The following is a 13,739-nucleotide window of genomic DNA, read 5'->3' as shown; positions in this document are numbered from 1 at the left end:
CATAAACGGAGGCAGTGAATTCCAAGTCTTGGGAGCCCAGAAACTGAAGTTAATGCTGCCAACTCTTTTGAGGAGTTGGCGAGGTTGGACCAGCTCTTGATTATTGTTGGACCGTAGATTTCTTCTGATGGGCGCTTTCTGTATTTTATCAGCAAGATATTTGGGAGAGTTGTACCAGAAAGACATTTGAAGATCATTACGGCACTTTTGAATTTAATTCTTTGCCCAACTGGAGGCTAGTGAAGCTTCCTTCTCTCAGTCGATATCTTTACGTGGTTACTGAGGCCATTTACTGCTCTAACTGCTCCGTTCTGAACATGTTGGAATTTTCTTATGTTGGATTTAGAAGTGCCCATCAGCAGGCTGTTGCAATAGTCAAGTTTGAAATTAACTATAACCCCAGCTATGATAGCTAGATTGGGCTTAGAAAGATATGGACAAATTTGCCAGAGAAGATTGGAGAAAAAGGCACGGGTAGACTTACGGTATGAAACGTGTCTTTTAAATGAGAGATGAGAATCCATAAAGACATCTAGCGTTTTAAAATGATCAGAAACCAAGATGTTGCTGTTGCTGATTTTAAAGCTTTGATAGTTATCATCTAGATTTGTTAATCTCTGAAGTGTACCGATTATCATGAGCTCAGTTTTGGCCTCATTAAGAGCTAAGGAATTAGAAGCCATCCAGATTTGTATTGCTGAAAAGACTTCTCCTACTCTGTAGACATCTTGCTCATAGTTACCAGATAGGGTAAAAACCAACTGTGTGTCATCGGCATAATTCGTAAACCTGACACCCATAGTTCGTAACATGTCACACAGTAGTTTGGAGAAGATATTAAATAAGATATGCGATAAACAGGATCCCTGAGGAACTCCACATAGGATGGAATTATTAAGGAGGAAAAATTCCCCTTCTAAACTGCTGAAGATCTAGAACCTAAAAAAGATCTTAACAAGTCCGCCGCAGGTTGGGAGCATCTACCAACTGGATGAGTCTTTCGGCGAGAAGTTCATGGTTAATCAGATTAAATGCTGAAGACAGATCCAACAAGAGAAGCAATGCAGGATTACCTTTCTCTATGATGGAAGCAATATTGTTCTGAAGGTCGAGGATGGCTGCCTGAGTGCCATGATTGGCACGAAAGCCAGATTGTTCCTCGGCAAGGATGTTATTATTTTCAACACATTTTTGATACTATACATACGCAATCTTGTCAATGATCTTCAGCAAAAATGGAACATTAGTAATAGGTCTAAAGTTGCCAGGAATTGAGGGATCAAGGTTGTCTTTCTTCAAGAGAGGGGTGATCCAGGCCTCTTTGATGTTATTATGTATGTGGGATTCCTCAAAGAATTGATTAACAAAGTGAGTAACCCAAGGGGCCAAGGTATCAGCAAAGTCCTTAAAAAGTTTAGCTGGAAAGGCATCCCCTTCGCATGAGGAGGGTTTTAAGTTGTGAATAATGTCGAGGACCTCTGATTCAGATACTTTTTCAAAAGAGAAAGCTTCAAGGGGGGTTTTAGCACCCAGATCAGGTCCCTCTAGTGTAGGGAGATGGCTCGTAAGAGAGAGCAGTTGCTCTTTAATGGCATGTTGGTGTTTCTCAGTTTTGTTGTTAAAGCTGTCATAGATGGCTTGGCACCAGGCATCGCTTTCTTGCGACTGATTAGTAGGCAGAGGATTTTTTAGTTCTTGCAAGACGGAAAAGATTATTTTAGTGTGAGATTTGGCGTTATGAATTCTATCATTTAGATGATTGGCTTTGGCATTCTGGATTGTTTCTTTATAGCCTTTGACAGCCTGTTTATAACACATCATGTTTTCAGTGGATGGAACTTTTCTCCAGGTTCTTTCAGCTGTCTGTTTGATTAGTCTGGCTATTAGAATATCCTCTGAAAACCACTTGTTCTGGTTAATGGATTTATTAAATTTTGCTGGTTTAGGAGGGGCGAGCATATAGAATGCAGTGTTGTTAGCTGACCTGAATAACATGGAGAATTCATCAAGGGAGTAGTTTTTCTGTAGTGAAGGGAGACGCGGAATCACTAACTCCTTGAAAGCAGCATGTGTCACATTTTTCTGGTTGCGCCAGGTTTTCATATAGTTGTTCTTATTAAGCGTATGGGGTGCTGGTGCTTGAGTCAGGCATTCAAAGTGGTGATCTGACCAGATACACTCCACAATTTTAGAAACATTAATATAGAGATTTTTTGTAGTGATCCAATCCAATATATTACCACCCTTATGAGTGGCGCTGTGGACTTGTTTTTGGAAGCCAAAAGATTCCAGGGATAAGATTAGATCCAATCCCCATTTAAGCAAAGCTGTGGAGAGGGAGACCTGTGGGCACGTTTGTGGTGAGAGGCCTGGTAGCGGGCTGCATTGGCTAGAGGCCAAGATTTTGGTAGCAGATTTCCTCTTCCTCGTCTGGTGATCTGGTTGGAGTGGGATATGAGGGATACTGGAGGTTTGAGCGAGTAATGTCCTCTCCTCTGCAATAGCTCCTAGCATTGAGAGTGAGATATTGCCTTGGGAGCTAGATTGAAGAGGTGATTGCAGGGTGAGCCAGGACCTGTCTTTCTGGCGATTACTGTGACAAATGCCTGCTCGGACCATGTGCAGACGCTCTAAAAAAGCTTGACAGTTATACTCAAAGACACACGCTGGAATTGGAGAGGAACCAAATGGGGGCACACCAGAACAGCAGAGGCAGCCCCCTGGGCGAACATGTCTTACTGGATGTGACAGCATTTCTTTGATCCTCTCTGGAGCAGTTGATAGAACAGGTGAAGGTGGATGTTTCCTTCTTGCTCCAAGATCTGCGCAAACTGGCAGAGAGGGTGATCACGTCAGAAGCTAAAGTGGCGGAGACTGCAATGCAAATGTAGATGCTGAAGATGCATGTAGATGAGCTGTGGAAGAGGACGCTGCTACTGGAAGAAAGGGTGGAGGATGCAGAGGGAAAGGCAAGAAGGAATAATCTCAGGAGCCTGTGCCTGCCAGAGGGCGAAGAAGGAAGTGACCCCACGCATGTTGCTCCAAGAGATACGGTTTGGGAGGCTGTCAAAGGGATTTACGGTGGAGAGAGAGCACATAGGCCACTGCTCAGAAGACCACCCCCGTGGGCCCCGCCTAGACCAGTGGTTGCTAAAATTCTCAATTACAAGGATAAAGAATATATATTATGGTTTTCCAGACAGGGATGGAAAATTAGAAGAGGCAACTCTGATTTGGCGATATATCCGACTTTACAACGCTGGTACAAAATAAGCGAAAGCAGTATGACTCGATAAAGGGCCGGCTCTGACTGCAGCAGATCCATATGTTGATATACCCAGCAAAGTTACAAGTCATTGATAACAGCAAACCCTGTTTCTTTGAGACACTGAACTGGCACACCAATGGCTAGAACTGCAGAGTCACAAGACTGATTCCGTGGCTCCGGGTCCGACTGCACGGGCAGGATAACCTAGTCCTGCAGAACATTAGGAGGAAGCATCTTGCCACTTGTGGAAGTTGCAGATGTGAAGTGAATTGGAGGTGCAAGGGTCTGAGGAACAGGATGGGCTTTCGGAGGGAACTGAGCTGGATAAGATCCTAAAACCTGGGGGTGCTAGAGAGCCCGATCAAGATGGCCACGAGGCCATGAGCTCCTGGGTGAATCCACACCAATCTTGTTATTTATCCTGCCACCTGGACTGCCATCCCATTCTGCTGTGATCCATATAAAAGGGGGAACCTCTGTGTACACTCTGGTCCAACAACGAAGTGCCGCAGAGTCAGAGAAACTGGGACTCATGGGATTGGCGCAGCAAGCAGGCAAGGATACCCCACTGAGGCTCTCGGCCAGCACACTTGGCCGCAGCAGCGCCTGATCCGAGCAATAAAGAACATGTAACCTGAAAGAAGCAATGGCAGCAAATTGCAGGAAGGAGGTGCGGCAAGCAACACCGACCCGCTTGAGAAAGCATCTTCCAGCCGTGAGAATGTGGCCCGGTCCGGTGATAAAGGTCGCCCGCCCTGGGATGAGCGTGGGTGGAGGACCACGAGGGAGCGGCACAGCGAGTGGTGCCACCCCGCTCAAGAAGTCACACCCCAGTGGGTGTGTACATACAGGGCTGATCCGGCCAATGAGGAGCAGTGTGACTCCTCTCCCTCAGAGATGGTCTTAACATTTGCTGCACAGCAGTCGAATGTGATGCCGACAGGGAACCGGCGATAAAGAGTAAATGTGCCGTCATCTGTGTAGTCAAGCTATGACACGGTATGAGGACCCACAACTCAAACCATAGACTAGATTCAGAAGCAATCCGGGGCAGAGGTGATCCACAGTGCCAGAGTGGCCTGAAAAGACACAGTTTCGAGGTAGAAGACAGCAGGGACATCCCTACACTGACTGGGGCCTCCCCCCACGCTGTAAATACTGGGCTGTGCAGACAAGTACAGAGGGGGCCCTGGCAGGGGGAACACACCGGGGGGGGGTATCAGCTCGACACTCAAAAGGAGGCATATCCCCGCATAGGCTGCGGAACCCCTGTTGGACAAAAACCTTACCCGGCAGGAGTGGCATTAATTGTGACATACGTACGCAGGGCAATTAAGTGAGGAAATTGCCTCTGAGTGATCAGTCCCCCACAATGCAATTCTCCTGGTGGGTAGAGGATTAGTCAGGGGGAGTGGAAAAGACCACAACCACTATTTGGCTCATCGTAATCAGGCCTGCACGGGGAAAGACAACCCCTAATCCACAGTGCGTCCTTAGAAGGGCACCATCTAGCTGGAGGGGGTATCTTGGTAGGGTAGAAGGACTAACTTGTCACAATGTCTAAATCACAGAAATCAGGCAAGCAGCAGGCAAAGCTATATTTTGAGACTCCAGCTAAGCCTTTAACGCCAAATATATGCCCTCTGGATGAGGTCTCACGGCCCTCGCTGCTGAATCAGAATGGAGCACTGGGCGACATCAAAACAATGCTGGGCCAGGTGCAAGCAAGCATTCAATCATTGGACGATAAAATTGACACTTTGACGTCTTGACAAGCACAGAGACTAGTGGATGAGGTTGGGGGTCGAGTGTCCATGATAGAGAATGGGACCAATACCACCAGTAGAGATTTCGCATGATTAAACAGGCGATGAAAGAACAGACGGATAAGCAAGACAACCTGGAATCCTGCTCCAGACGCAATAACCTGCAAATTGTTTGGGTACTTGAAGGGGCAAATCAGCGGAATATGGAAGCAATGGTGGAAAACTTCCTGAGGGAAGTCCTGGGCAGTGTTGATTTTTTGGCTGTGTTTATAGTGAATAGGGCACATCGGGTCCCAAGTGGCAGGAGACCAATCGAGGGAGCACCCGCTCGCCCCTTGATCGCTCGATTACTCAACTCCCGAGACAGCGAGCTGGCTCTACGCAGAACCAGAGAAAATGGTTCTTTGACATATCAGGGCACACAAATTCAGCTGTTCCCAGATTTTTTGGACAAAGTACAGTCCTCCAGGAAGACGTTCATTGGCATCAAAAGGAGGCTTAGAGCACGGGACATGAAGTATTCTATGCTCTTCCCGGCCAAACTTAGGGTGCAACATGAGGGGAGGACACTGTTTTCCTGCACTCTGGAAGAAGCTCACACATTTCTCGAAACCTTGCTTAGAGAATCGCGACAGGGAAACAATAATGACTGAGGGTGAGCGCCCCCGTACTACACTTGGCCGTGGAATCAATCCCCAGAGGGGAAGACAAACGGAACTCTAGCAGTCAGGCTACAATTTATCTCGGTGGATTGCCCAGAGGTCGGGCCTCGGGTGTACCCCCATATGTGAGCTACAGTGTTGTGTTTTCACTGGGGGGATGAGGGAGACTGGCAGATTGGGATTGCTGGTAGGTGAGAGGGTGGTTATTGGAGTTACTGTTAAGTTGACACAGCTGAGTCGGGAACCGTTCAACCTTACAAAAGGGTGTCATGGCCACTGGTCAAGGGCCAATCATTTCACCACCTGCAGGGTCCCAATGGACCCAGTCTTGGCGCCTATGGCACCAAGCTCATTACAAAGTGTGCTCTGCATACAGAATACAGAGATCACGTGCATCTAGGCCGGGCCCTACCAATACAGGGAAGGCACGTGCAGAAGGCAGGAGGAGTCGCAAGGTGGGGCCACAAGGCGGGGCTTAAAGGGAGTGGCTGGGGCCAGGATATACAAGCAGGCTCCACCCGCATGCTGGCGCTTCGCGTTAGTCTGCTAGTGCAGCGTAACGCTTACCGGCGTCCAGAAGACTCTTACCTGGTTCCGCACGTGCGTCTTCAGTCTCCGGAACTCTCCAGCATCTTACCTGGAATCAGCCACGACATCGCTAGAGGCACTGCCATCGGCTTCCCTCCGCAGCCGCCGCGCATCTTACCTTGAGACCACGCCACCGCTGGAACGCCTGTTACCTGCTTCCAACTCTTGAGTCTCTGCACGCATCTTACCTGAGTCAGCCTCGCCATCGCTTGAAGAAGCTCTGCTCCTGCTTCTGACTCTGCAGCAGCCGCACCCAAATTACCAGTCTTCTTGAGTCCTCCGCGGGTGCCGCCCAGCATCCTTACCTGTCCCGAACTCCCATCTACATGGGGCCATCACCTGGCGCAGCATCCACGCAGATCTTCATCTCCAGCAGCCTGCAGGAGTCCAGAAACCGTTCATCAGCTAACACCAACCAGCTGCACCTGCAGAGGGAACAAGAAAACACTAGGTGAGCAATCGCATAGACTATAACACGTTAAGCAGTGCAACTCACGAACTTGGCGCAGTTTCTGGAACAGTCTACTTATCACCAATAGGTTCTCCGGGACAGACATTTTCATCCTCACATGCTCGTGGGCCATCTTCATACTTAGGGAGAGAAAGGACAATATATGGTTACGGACAATAATCATTGGGGAAAATTATTACAAAGGATACGGACAATAATCATAGCAATAAACATACCTTCAAGACGGAATGGTTACAGCCGGTCTGGACCTCCACACTCAGGACCAGTGACACAACTAGGTCCATCCAGAGCGCACCTGCTGAAGGAAAGCAGGACAGAGAGCCCATCTTTACAGCAATACAGGTGAGCTTGCATGGGCAAACTCTTGCGCACTACCTTTTGGTACGAAAGGGTCGATGGGAATCACAGCACCACCACTTTATTCTCATCGCCTCTCATCTTCTCTCAGGAACAGTACCAGCACCCCGGGCCCTCGATACCGCTGCAATTGGGAGAGAGAAGTGATCCAAGGGAGTCAACTTCTGGGAGGGCTCCAACCGTGCCCCAACGTCCCCGCAGAGACCAGGGAGCTTAACAAAGGGAGATGTGAAACAGTTTGGTGTGTTATAAATGCAATACATAATATGGTGGTGAAGATACCTGGGAAAATGGATGACCAAGTTACTTAAAAGCATTAACTGGAATGTGAGGGGTCTGAACTGCTCATCCAAGTGCCGTAAATCCTTCTATATATGCAGAGACATCAGGTGACTGTGGCGTTCCTTCAGAAGATGCACCTACCTCCAGGTGTGGAATCGAAATTTGGGCGGAAATGGTGGTGCCACCACTACTTCTCATCATGCTCATCATACTCTAGAAGGGTGTGCATCCTCTTACGCAACTCAGTCGGGTTCCGCTTGATATATACAGTGAAAGATCAAGAGGGCAGGAGCCTATTAGTATGGGGTACCATACAGAGACAAGCATATACGTTGATCAATTACTATGGTCCCAAACAGTACTCAGTGGATTCACTAGAGTGTATCAACAGCCAACTTGAGAAGTCATCACCCAGGGAAATTATATGGGCTGGGCACTTTAATGCGGTCATGGAACCCGATCGGGACCGCACCAGGGAGGTTCATCATCCGGTACAGAACGTGACATGCAAATTACAAGATATGTGTTGGCTTTGGGAGGTTCTTGATGTCTGGAAACACAGAAAAGATGGAATACACGTTTCATTCCTCTCTCCACAGTTCTGCACCCTGACTAGATTACTTTTTGGACTCTCACACACTTGCAAATGTAGTGTCAATTATGTCCATTCAAGCACGCACATTGTCAGTCCATGCCCCAGTATTGATGACCACTGAGTTACAAGATCAAAGCAGGGCGAAGGCACCTTAGGGGTTCAAGAGTGAGGTTTCTTGACGATGGGGTATTCAGTGAGGAAATAGCCAAGGCCATAGATACATTTTTTTAATTGAATGTTGGGACAGTGGAGTCACAGGTGACACTATGGGAAAGTTTCAAATGTTTACTCAGAAGGGAGTGCACTGCATATCGAAGGAAGCAGGGATACTGAAACAAATTTGTTAGCCACCAATGGAGACTGAGACTTATTTGCGAAGATTGCAGGCAGGGGGAACCATACTGTCACTGAAAGAACAATCAAAGGTTAAAGAGTATTTAAAGAAATTTGGGGAATTGGTGCATAGAGAAGTGACATTCCTCTTGGGAAAAGCAGCAGTGCAGCAATATGGGGAAGGACAACGTCTGAGTAAATTACTAACAAGGGCCGCAAGAACAGATAAGCCTAGGGATCGGATGTTATCAATGAGAACTGGTCATGGGGAAGGAAAATGTGCAGACCTGGACACAGTGCAGGAATTTTACTAATGTTACAGTCATTTGTATTCCTCTCACACGCAGGTTTCTCAATCAAAGATGGATAATTATTTAGACCTAGTAGCATTGTATTGGTGCACAGACAAGGAGAGGGAGTGGTTAGGCCGCCCTTTGTCCGTGGAGGAGATATTGTGGGCCATTAGATCCCTTCCATTAGAGAAATCCCCCGGGGACCGTATATTCAATATTTGATCGCCCAATCTAAACCACCTTGATTTGGATCTTGCTTATATGTTTTGGACTATTGCATGTTGAAGAATCGTACTGCTGCACAGGACCGCATGTTATGAGTAAGGGTGAAGCCTTCGGTGCTGCTCTTGAAATGTGATCATCTTGCCTCTCCGAAACATAAGGAGAATGATGCTGTATGTTGAATTGTAATGCATACGTCTATTAGGGCTATGTATGAAATGCCTTCACTGAGCTGTTTTTTGAGTTCTTTGTATTATTGAGTAAGTGCTGGCACATTGGTGCAGTATGTGTTTTAAAAAAATAATAAAGAAAGGTTAAAAAAGAAAAGATCCTCAAACTTTGAAAATGGTTGCTGAGCACTGACAGCTATTGGAGATGTAAATGTTGCTGGGGCCTGGGGGAGATAGTGGGTTGAGTTAATTTAGTTATATAGCGGATTAAGGTTGGATGATGTGAACACTTCACCTACACTGTTTCGCCTGGGACTAGCTTGGCTGGCTGTCTCTCTGCCCCCCGATCGGACTGCTAGGTGGCCATGCAGGAGCACCTTCCTGATTGCACGGAAGGCAAAACCGGCGTATTCCCAAATAGCAGCTTGATATTGAGAGGCAGCTTTATCTCTTTCTTTTTCTTGATCGGGTCGCTAGTTATGTTGTTGTTGGGGAGGTTGCCAATGTCTGACTTGGTGATATGAGAAGAGTGGAATGGGGTAGCTTTTCAGAGATGTATAGATTGCCTGCTGGGAAAATGTAGAGGCGGATAGGGACTGACTTAGGGCTTTAGGTGGAGCTTGATTAGGACAGTAGACAATGGGGGTTGAACAGAGGGTAATGACGTGGAATGTTGGGGCCTAAATAGGCACATCAAAAGAAACAGAGTGCAAAATTATCTGAGGCATAAAAAGATTGTCATTGCCCTGTTACAGGAAACACACCTGAATAAAGACAGGCCAGACGCTATGCTGAAGAGATGCACGGGCACTGGGTTTGGGTCCACTTACTCCACTTACTCTAAAGGGTGCTCATTTGGATCTCACATGTGATCTCCTTTAAGGTTCAGAAGTTGATTAGGATGGGGGAGGGCAGACTGCTTATTCTCATAGGGTGGATTGAGGGGAAACCAATATGCATTATTAACATCTATGCGCCTAGCAGTGACACAGCATGGTTTCTCAGGAAGGAAGCAGTGGTTTTGGTGGAGTGTGGGGTGGAGATTTTAACTGTGTACTTGATCCGGAGAGGGATAGGTTGGACAGAGGGGGGCGTCTTAAGAAACAGGCTACACAAATGGTTTGGGAAGCAATGGAAATGCATTGGCTGAAAGATGTTTGGAGGGAGTGTAATCCTGAGATAAAGGGTTCTCTTTTTACTCACTCCTCATAGCGTGCACACAGGAATTGATTGTGTATTCATTGGGGAGCAACATGTGTGTAATTTTGTGCATGCACATTATATGGGAAGGACTAATTCAGATGATGCCCCCATGATTGTCACGCTGCTATGGTTGGATACGAGAGCAGCAATCCCCATATGGAGGCTTAGGGCTGAAACCCTGGCAGAGCCTGTATATAGGAAAAGTGTTGGGGATTCCGTGCACAGATATTTTGAGAAGAATTAAGACAGTGGCCTTCATTAAGAGTCTGGCAGTAACCGTGCCGGTAAAACCGGCAGGCTGCAGCTGGACCCGTAGGGATTTACCGGCTCTGGACTTGCCGGAATTACCGGGGCATCACAGCCCCGGTGATCCGGTAATTCCAGAACGGCATTCTGTAAATTCCCATTCCTATGGAGTCCCATAGGACTCCATGGGCATGGGGAATTGGAAACACTGGCATCATGGGCCTCATTACGAGTTCGGAGGTAGCCATGCCCTTAATAAGGGCATGTAGTTATGCCCTTAATAAGTGCATGGCTGCCTCCAAACTCCGGTCTGGGTTCCCTGAATGGTGAAATACCACGCCATTCTGACCTTAGAGGGCCCAGTATTTCCCCATTCAGGGAACCCGGACCATCCCCATTCCCATTTGATCCCCAATAGGGCTCAATGGGAATGGGGAGCATGCTACCAACGGGCCCATTAATGACGGGCCCGTTGTTAGCATGCTGGGCCTTTCGCGGACCCGCTAAGGACGTCTGGTAAAACCAGGCATCCAGAGCCGGTCCCGCGTGCGGGCCTCGTAATAGGCCGGTAAGGGGTTAACGGCTCTGGCACCTTTACCGGCGCCGTTAACCCCTTACCGCCCACCTCATAATGAGGCCCCATGTCGTAATGGTGCCAGTGTTTCCACGTCCTGTCTGTGGCTGTGTGGGGTTATGCCCGCCAGGTCAGACCTGGTGGTTGTAACACCACACAGCTAGAGAACTAGTAGTTTGCCGGTCTGAAAAACGGTGCCGGTATGGTTTTACTGGCACCGGTATATCCGGACCGGCTAGCTGTAATGAGGCCCAGTGTCACTTTTTTTGCACAGTATGGGAAGCCTTTAAAGTGGTGTTACGAGGGGAATGCATGGCGACATCTGCAGGGATTAGCGCAGTTTTGTCAAGAAAATTAGAGCAAACAGACAGATATTATACTGAACAGGCTTTTGGCTGAGGAGAGGAGCTGCAAATCCAGAATAGTGGAGCTGAGGCAGAAGTGCTAGGCTGCCTGGGACAGACTGGGTAAACACAATTACACTACATACTCTGAGAAGCTCCATTAACATGGAGATAAACCGGGCAGGTTACTGGCTTGGCTCAGGCAGAAAGCTCCAAAGACCTCTATAGTCGAGATACTTAATGAATGTGGAGAAAGGTGAAGAGTAGGATCTGAGATCAATAATGTGTTGGCTCATTTTTACAAATCTTTATATAGCAAGAAACAACAGGCGGCGAGGGATGAGATAGATACTGCACTTGGGGAGATCAGCCTTCCTGGAATCTTGGCGGGCCAAGCTGAGGAATTAGATGCTCCCAAAACAGAGCAAGAAATTGCTGTATCAATCTCCTGCTTTACCCCGCAGAAAACGCTGGGAACTGATGGGGTTCCAGCTGAGTTATATAGGGCAAATAAACACTTGCTCCCTAGGAAACTGCTGAGGATGTTGAGTGCATCTTATGAGGCAGGTATGCTTCTGCAATTTATGTGAAAAGCAGTGATTGTTCCAATTTTGAAAGAAGGTAAACAACCTGCCCTTTGTGAGTCATATAGGCTGCTGTCGATGCTCAATATGGACACTAGGATTCTTAGCTCCCTGCTGGTGAAGCGCCTACAGAAAGTGTTGCTGCAACTGATTTATCCCAACTAGACCGGCCTCAAAGCTGGCAGGAACACTACCCAGAATTTGAGACAGTTACAACATGTTATATCACATATGTCTGATAGCAATAAGAAGCTAGCGGTGGTATCACTGGATGCGATTAAGGCTTTTGATTCTGTAGGTTGGGATTGGTTGTTCGCGGTGCTGCATAGATATGGAATAGGGGACCGTTTTTTAAAATGGGTTTGGTTATTGTACATGGACCTGGGGGCGAGAGTTAGGACGGGACGAGAGATTATTAAAAACTGCATTATTGAGACGGGTTCAAGGCAAGTCTGCCACTCTTGCCGATACTGTTCGCATTGAGTATGGAATCCCTTGCAGCATACTTAAGAGCAACGTTTTGCGATGCGACAATTAGGATAGGGGATGAATATCATTTGGTTTCAATGTACGCTGACGATATTCTCTTGTATTTGTACAACCTGTGTGTAAACTTACCTTATGTACTGAAGGTGGTGGGCAAATTTGGGAAGCTATCAGGTATTAAGATTAGCTGGAATAAGTCATGCCTGTTCCCCTTGGATGGCCTGAGAACCCAGAAGAGGCCCACCAACTTGGCGAGGGCTCTGAATTGTGGAGATGCCTCTTTTAGATACCTAGGGATAGAAATTCATCATGGCGAACGAGAGATATACTTACATAAACACGGACAGGGATTCATGTAAAATGGACTCTTTGTTGGGCTTGTGGAGGAATTGCTGCTCTCCCTAATGGGTAGAATTGCATTAGTGAAGATGGTTCTGTCACCAGAATGTTGTATTATTACATAAATGTGACCTATGAGGTGCCTGGTGGGCACTTCACATTTTTGCACAATAAAATTTGGGATTTAATGTGGGTGGGAACTAGGTGGAAAATAGCGCTGAGAACACTGCATGGACCCTATGAAAGAGGAGGACTGAAGCTTCCAGATTTTGAAGGCTACTATTATGCATCCCACTTGCAATTTGTAGTTCAGTGGTTGGCGGATGAAGTGAATCCTGAGACACAAATGCTGGCTTCATTAGTGAACCATATACGATGAAGCAAATCTTATGGGTGGAGCTTAAGACTCTGAAGGACTGACCTTTGCTGCTAAAGTTGGGAAGGGCTGCCTGAAGACGAGTGCTATGGAAATTAGGTCTTAAGAATCCATACACTGCCCTACATACTGCTGACACAATATGCCACAGTGATGGATGCTAGCATGAGACCCAGACTGCTGAAGTGGGAGTTTTTGATGGTTTTGGTCCTCTTCTTTTGCAATTTAATTGTCACCCTGATTTGATTGTTGCGTCCCCTCTTATATAGCTGGGCTACTTGAACACCTGCCCGTATCAGTGGACTAACAAATCGGGCTTTCTCCCCTTTGATTTTCCCCATATTTTCCCCTGGTCTTTGTGCATTCTTCACCAGCATCGTTTTGGATACACCAATTTGGTTCTACTCTGACTGAAGTTTCCCTGATTTATTGAACTGTACTCGTTGGACATCCAACCTTAAACAGAGTTACAAACTAGCCTTTGTTAGCATATGGGGACCAAATAATTGGCCAGCATATTTATTCGCATTGTGTCACAGAACAACTACACAAATTGCTGTTAAAACTGAAAATATCCTG

General features: G+C 47.1%; 1 protein-coding gene across 1 annotated transcript in view; it reads right to left on the bottom strand.

Moving 5' to 3' along the window:
• Positions 1–13,739, bottom strand: part of NPHS2 (NPHS2 stomatin family member, podocin) — a 145,296-nt gene that overhangs the window by 66,581 nt on the left and 64,976 nt on the right. The window lies entirely within an intron of this gene.

Source organism: Ambystoma mexicanum, chromosome 1q (genome assembly GCF_040938575.1).
Source record: "Ambystoma mexicanum isolate Mex_15411 chromosome 1q, UKY_AmexF1_1, whole genome shotgun sequence".
NCBI classification, from domain to species: domain Eukaryota; kingdom Metazoa; phylum Chordata; class Amphibia; order Caudata; family Ambystomatidae; genus Ambystoma; species Ambystoma mexicanum.
This window is presented reverse-complemented; position numbering and strand designations above follow the sequence as displayed.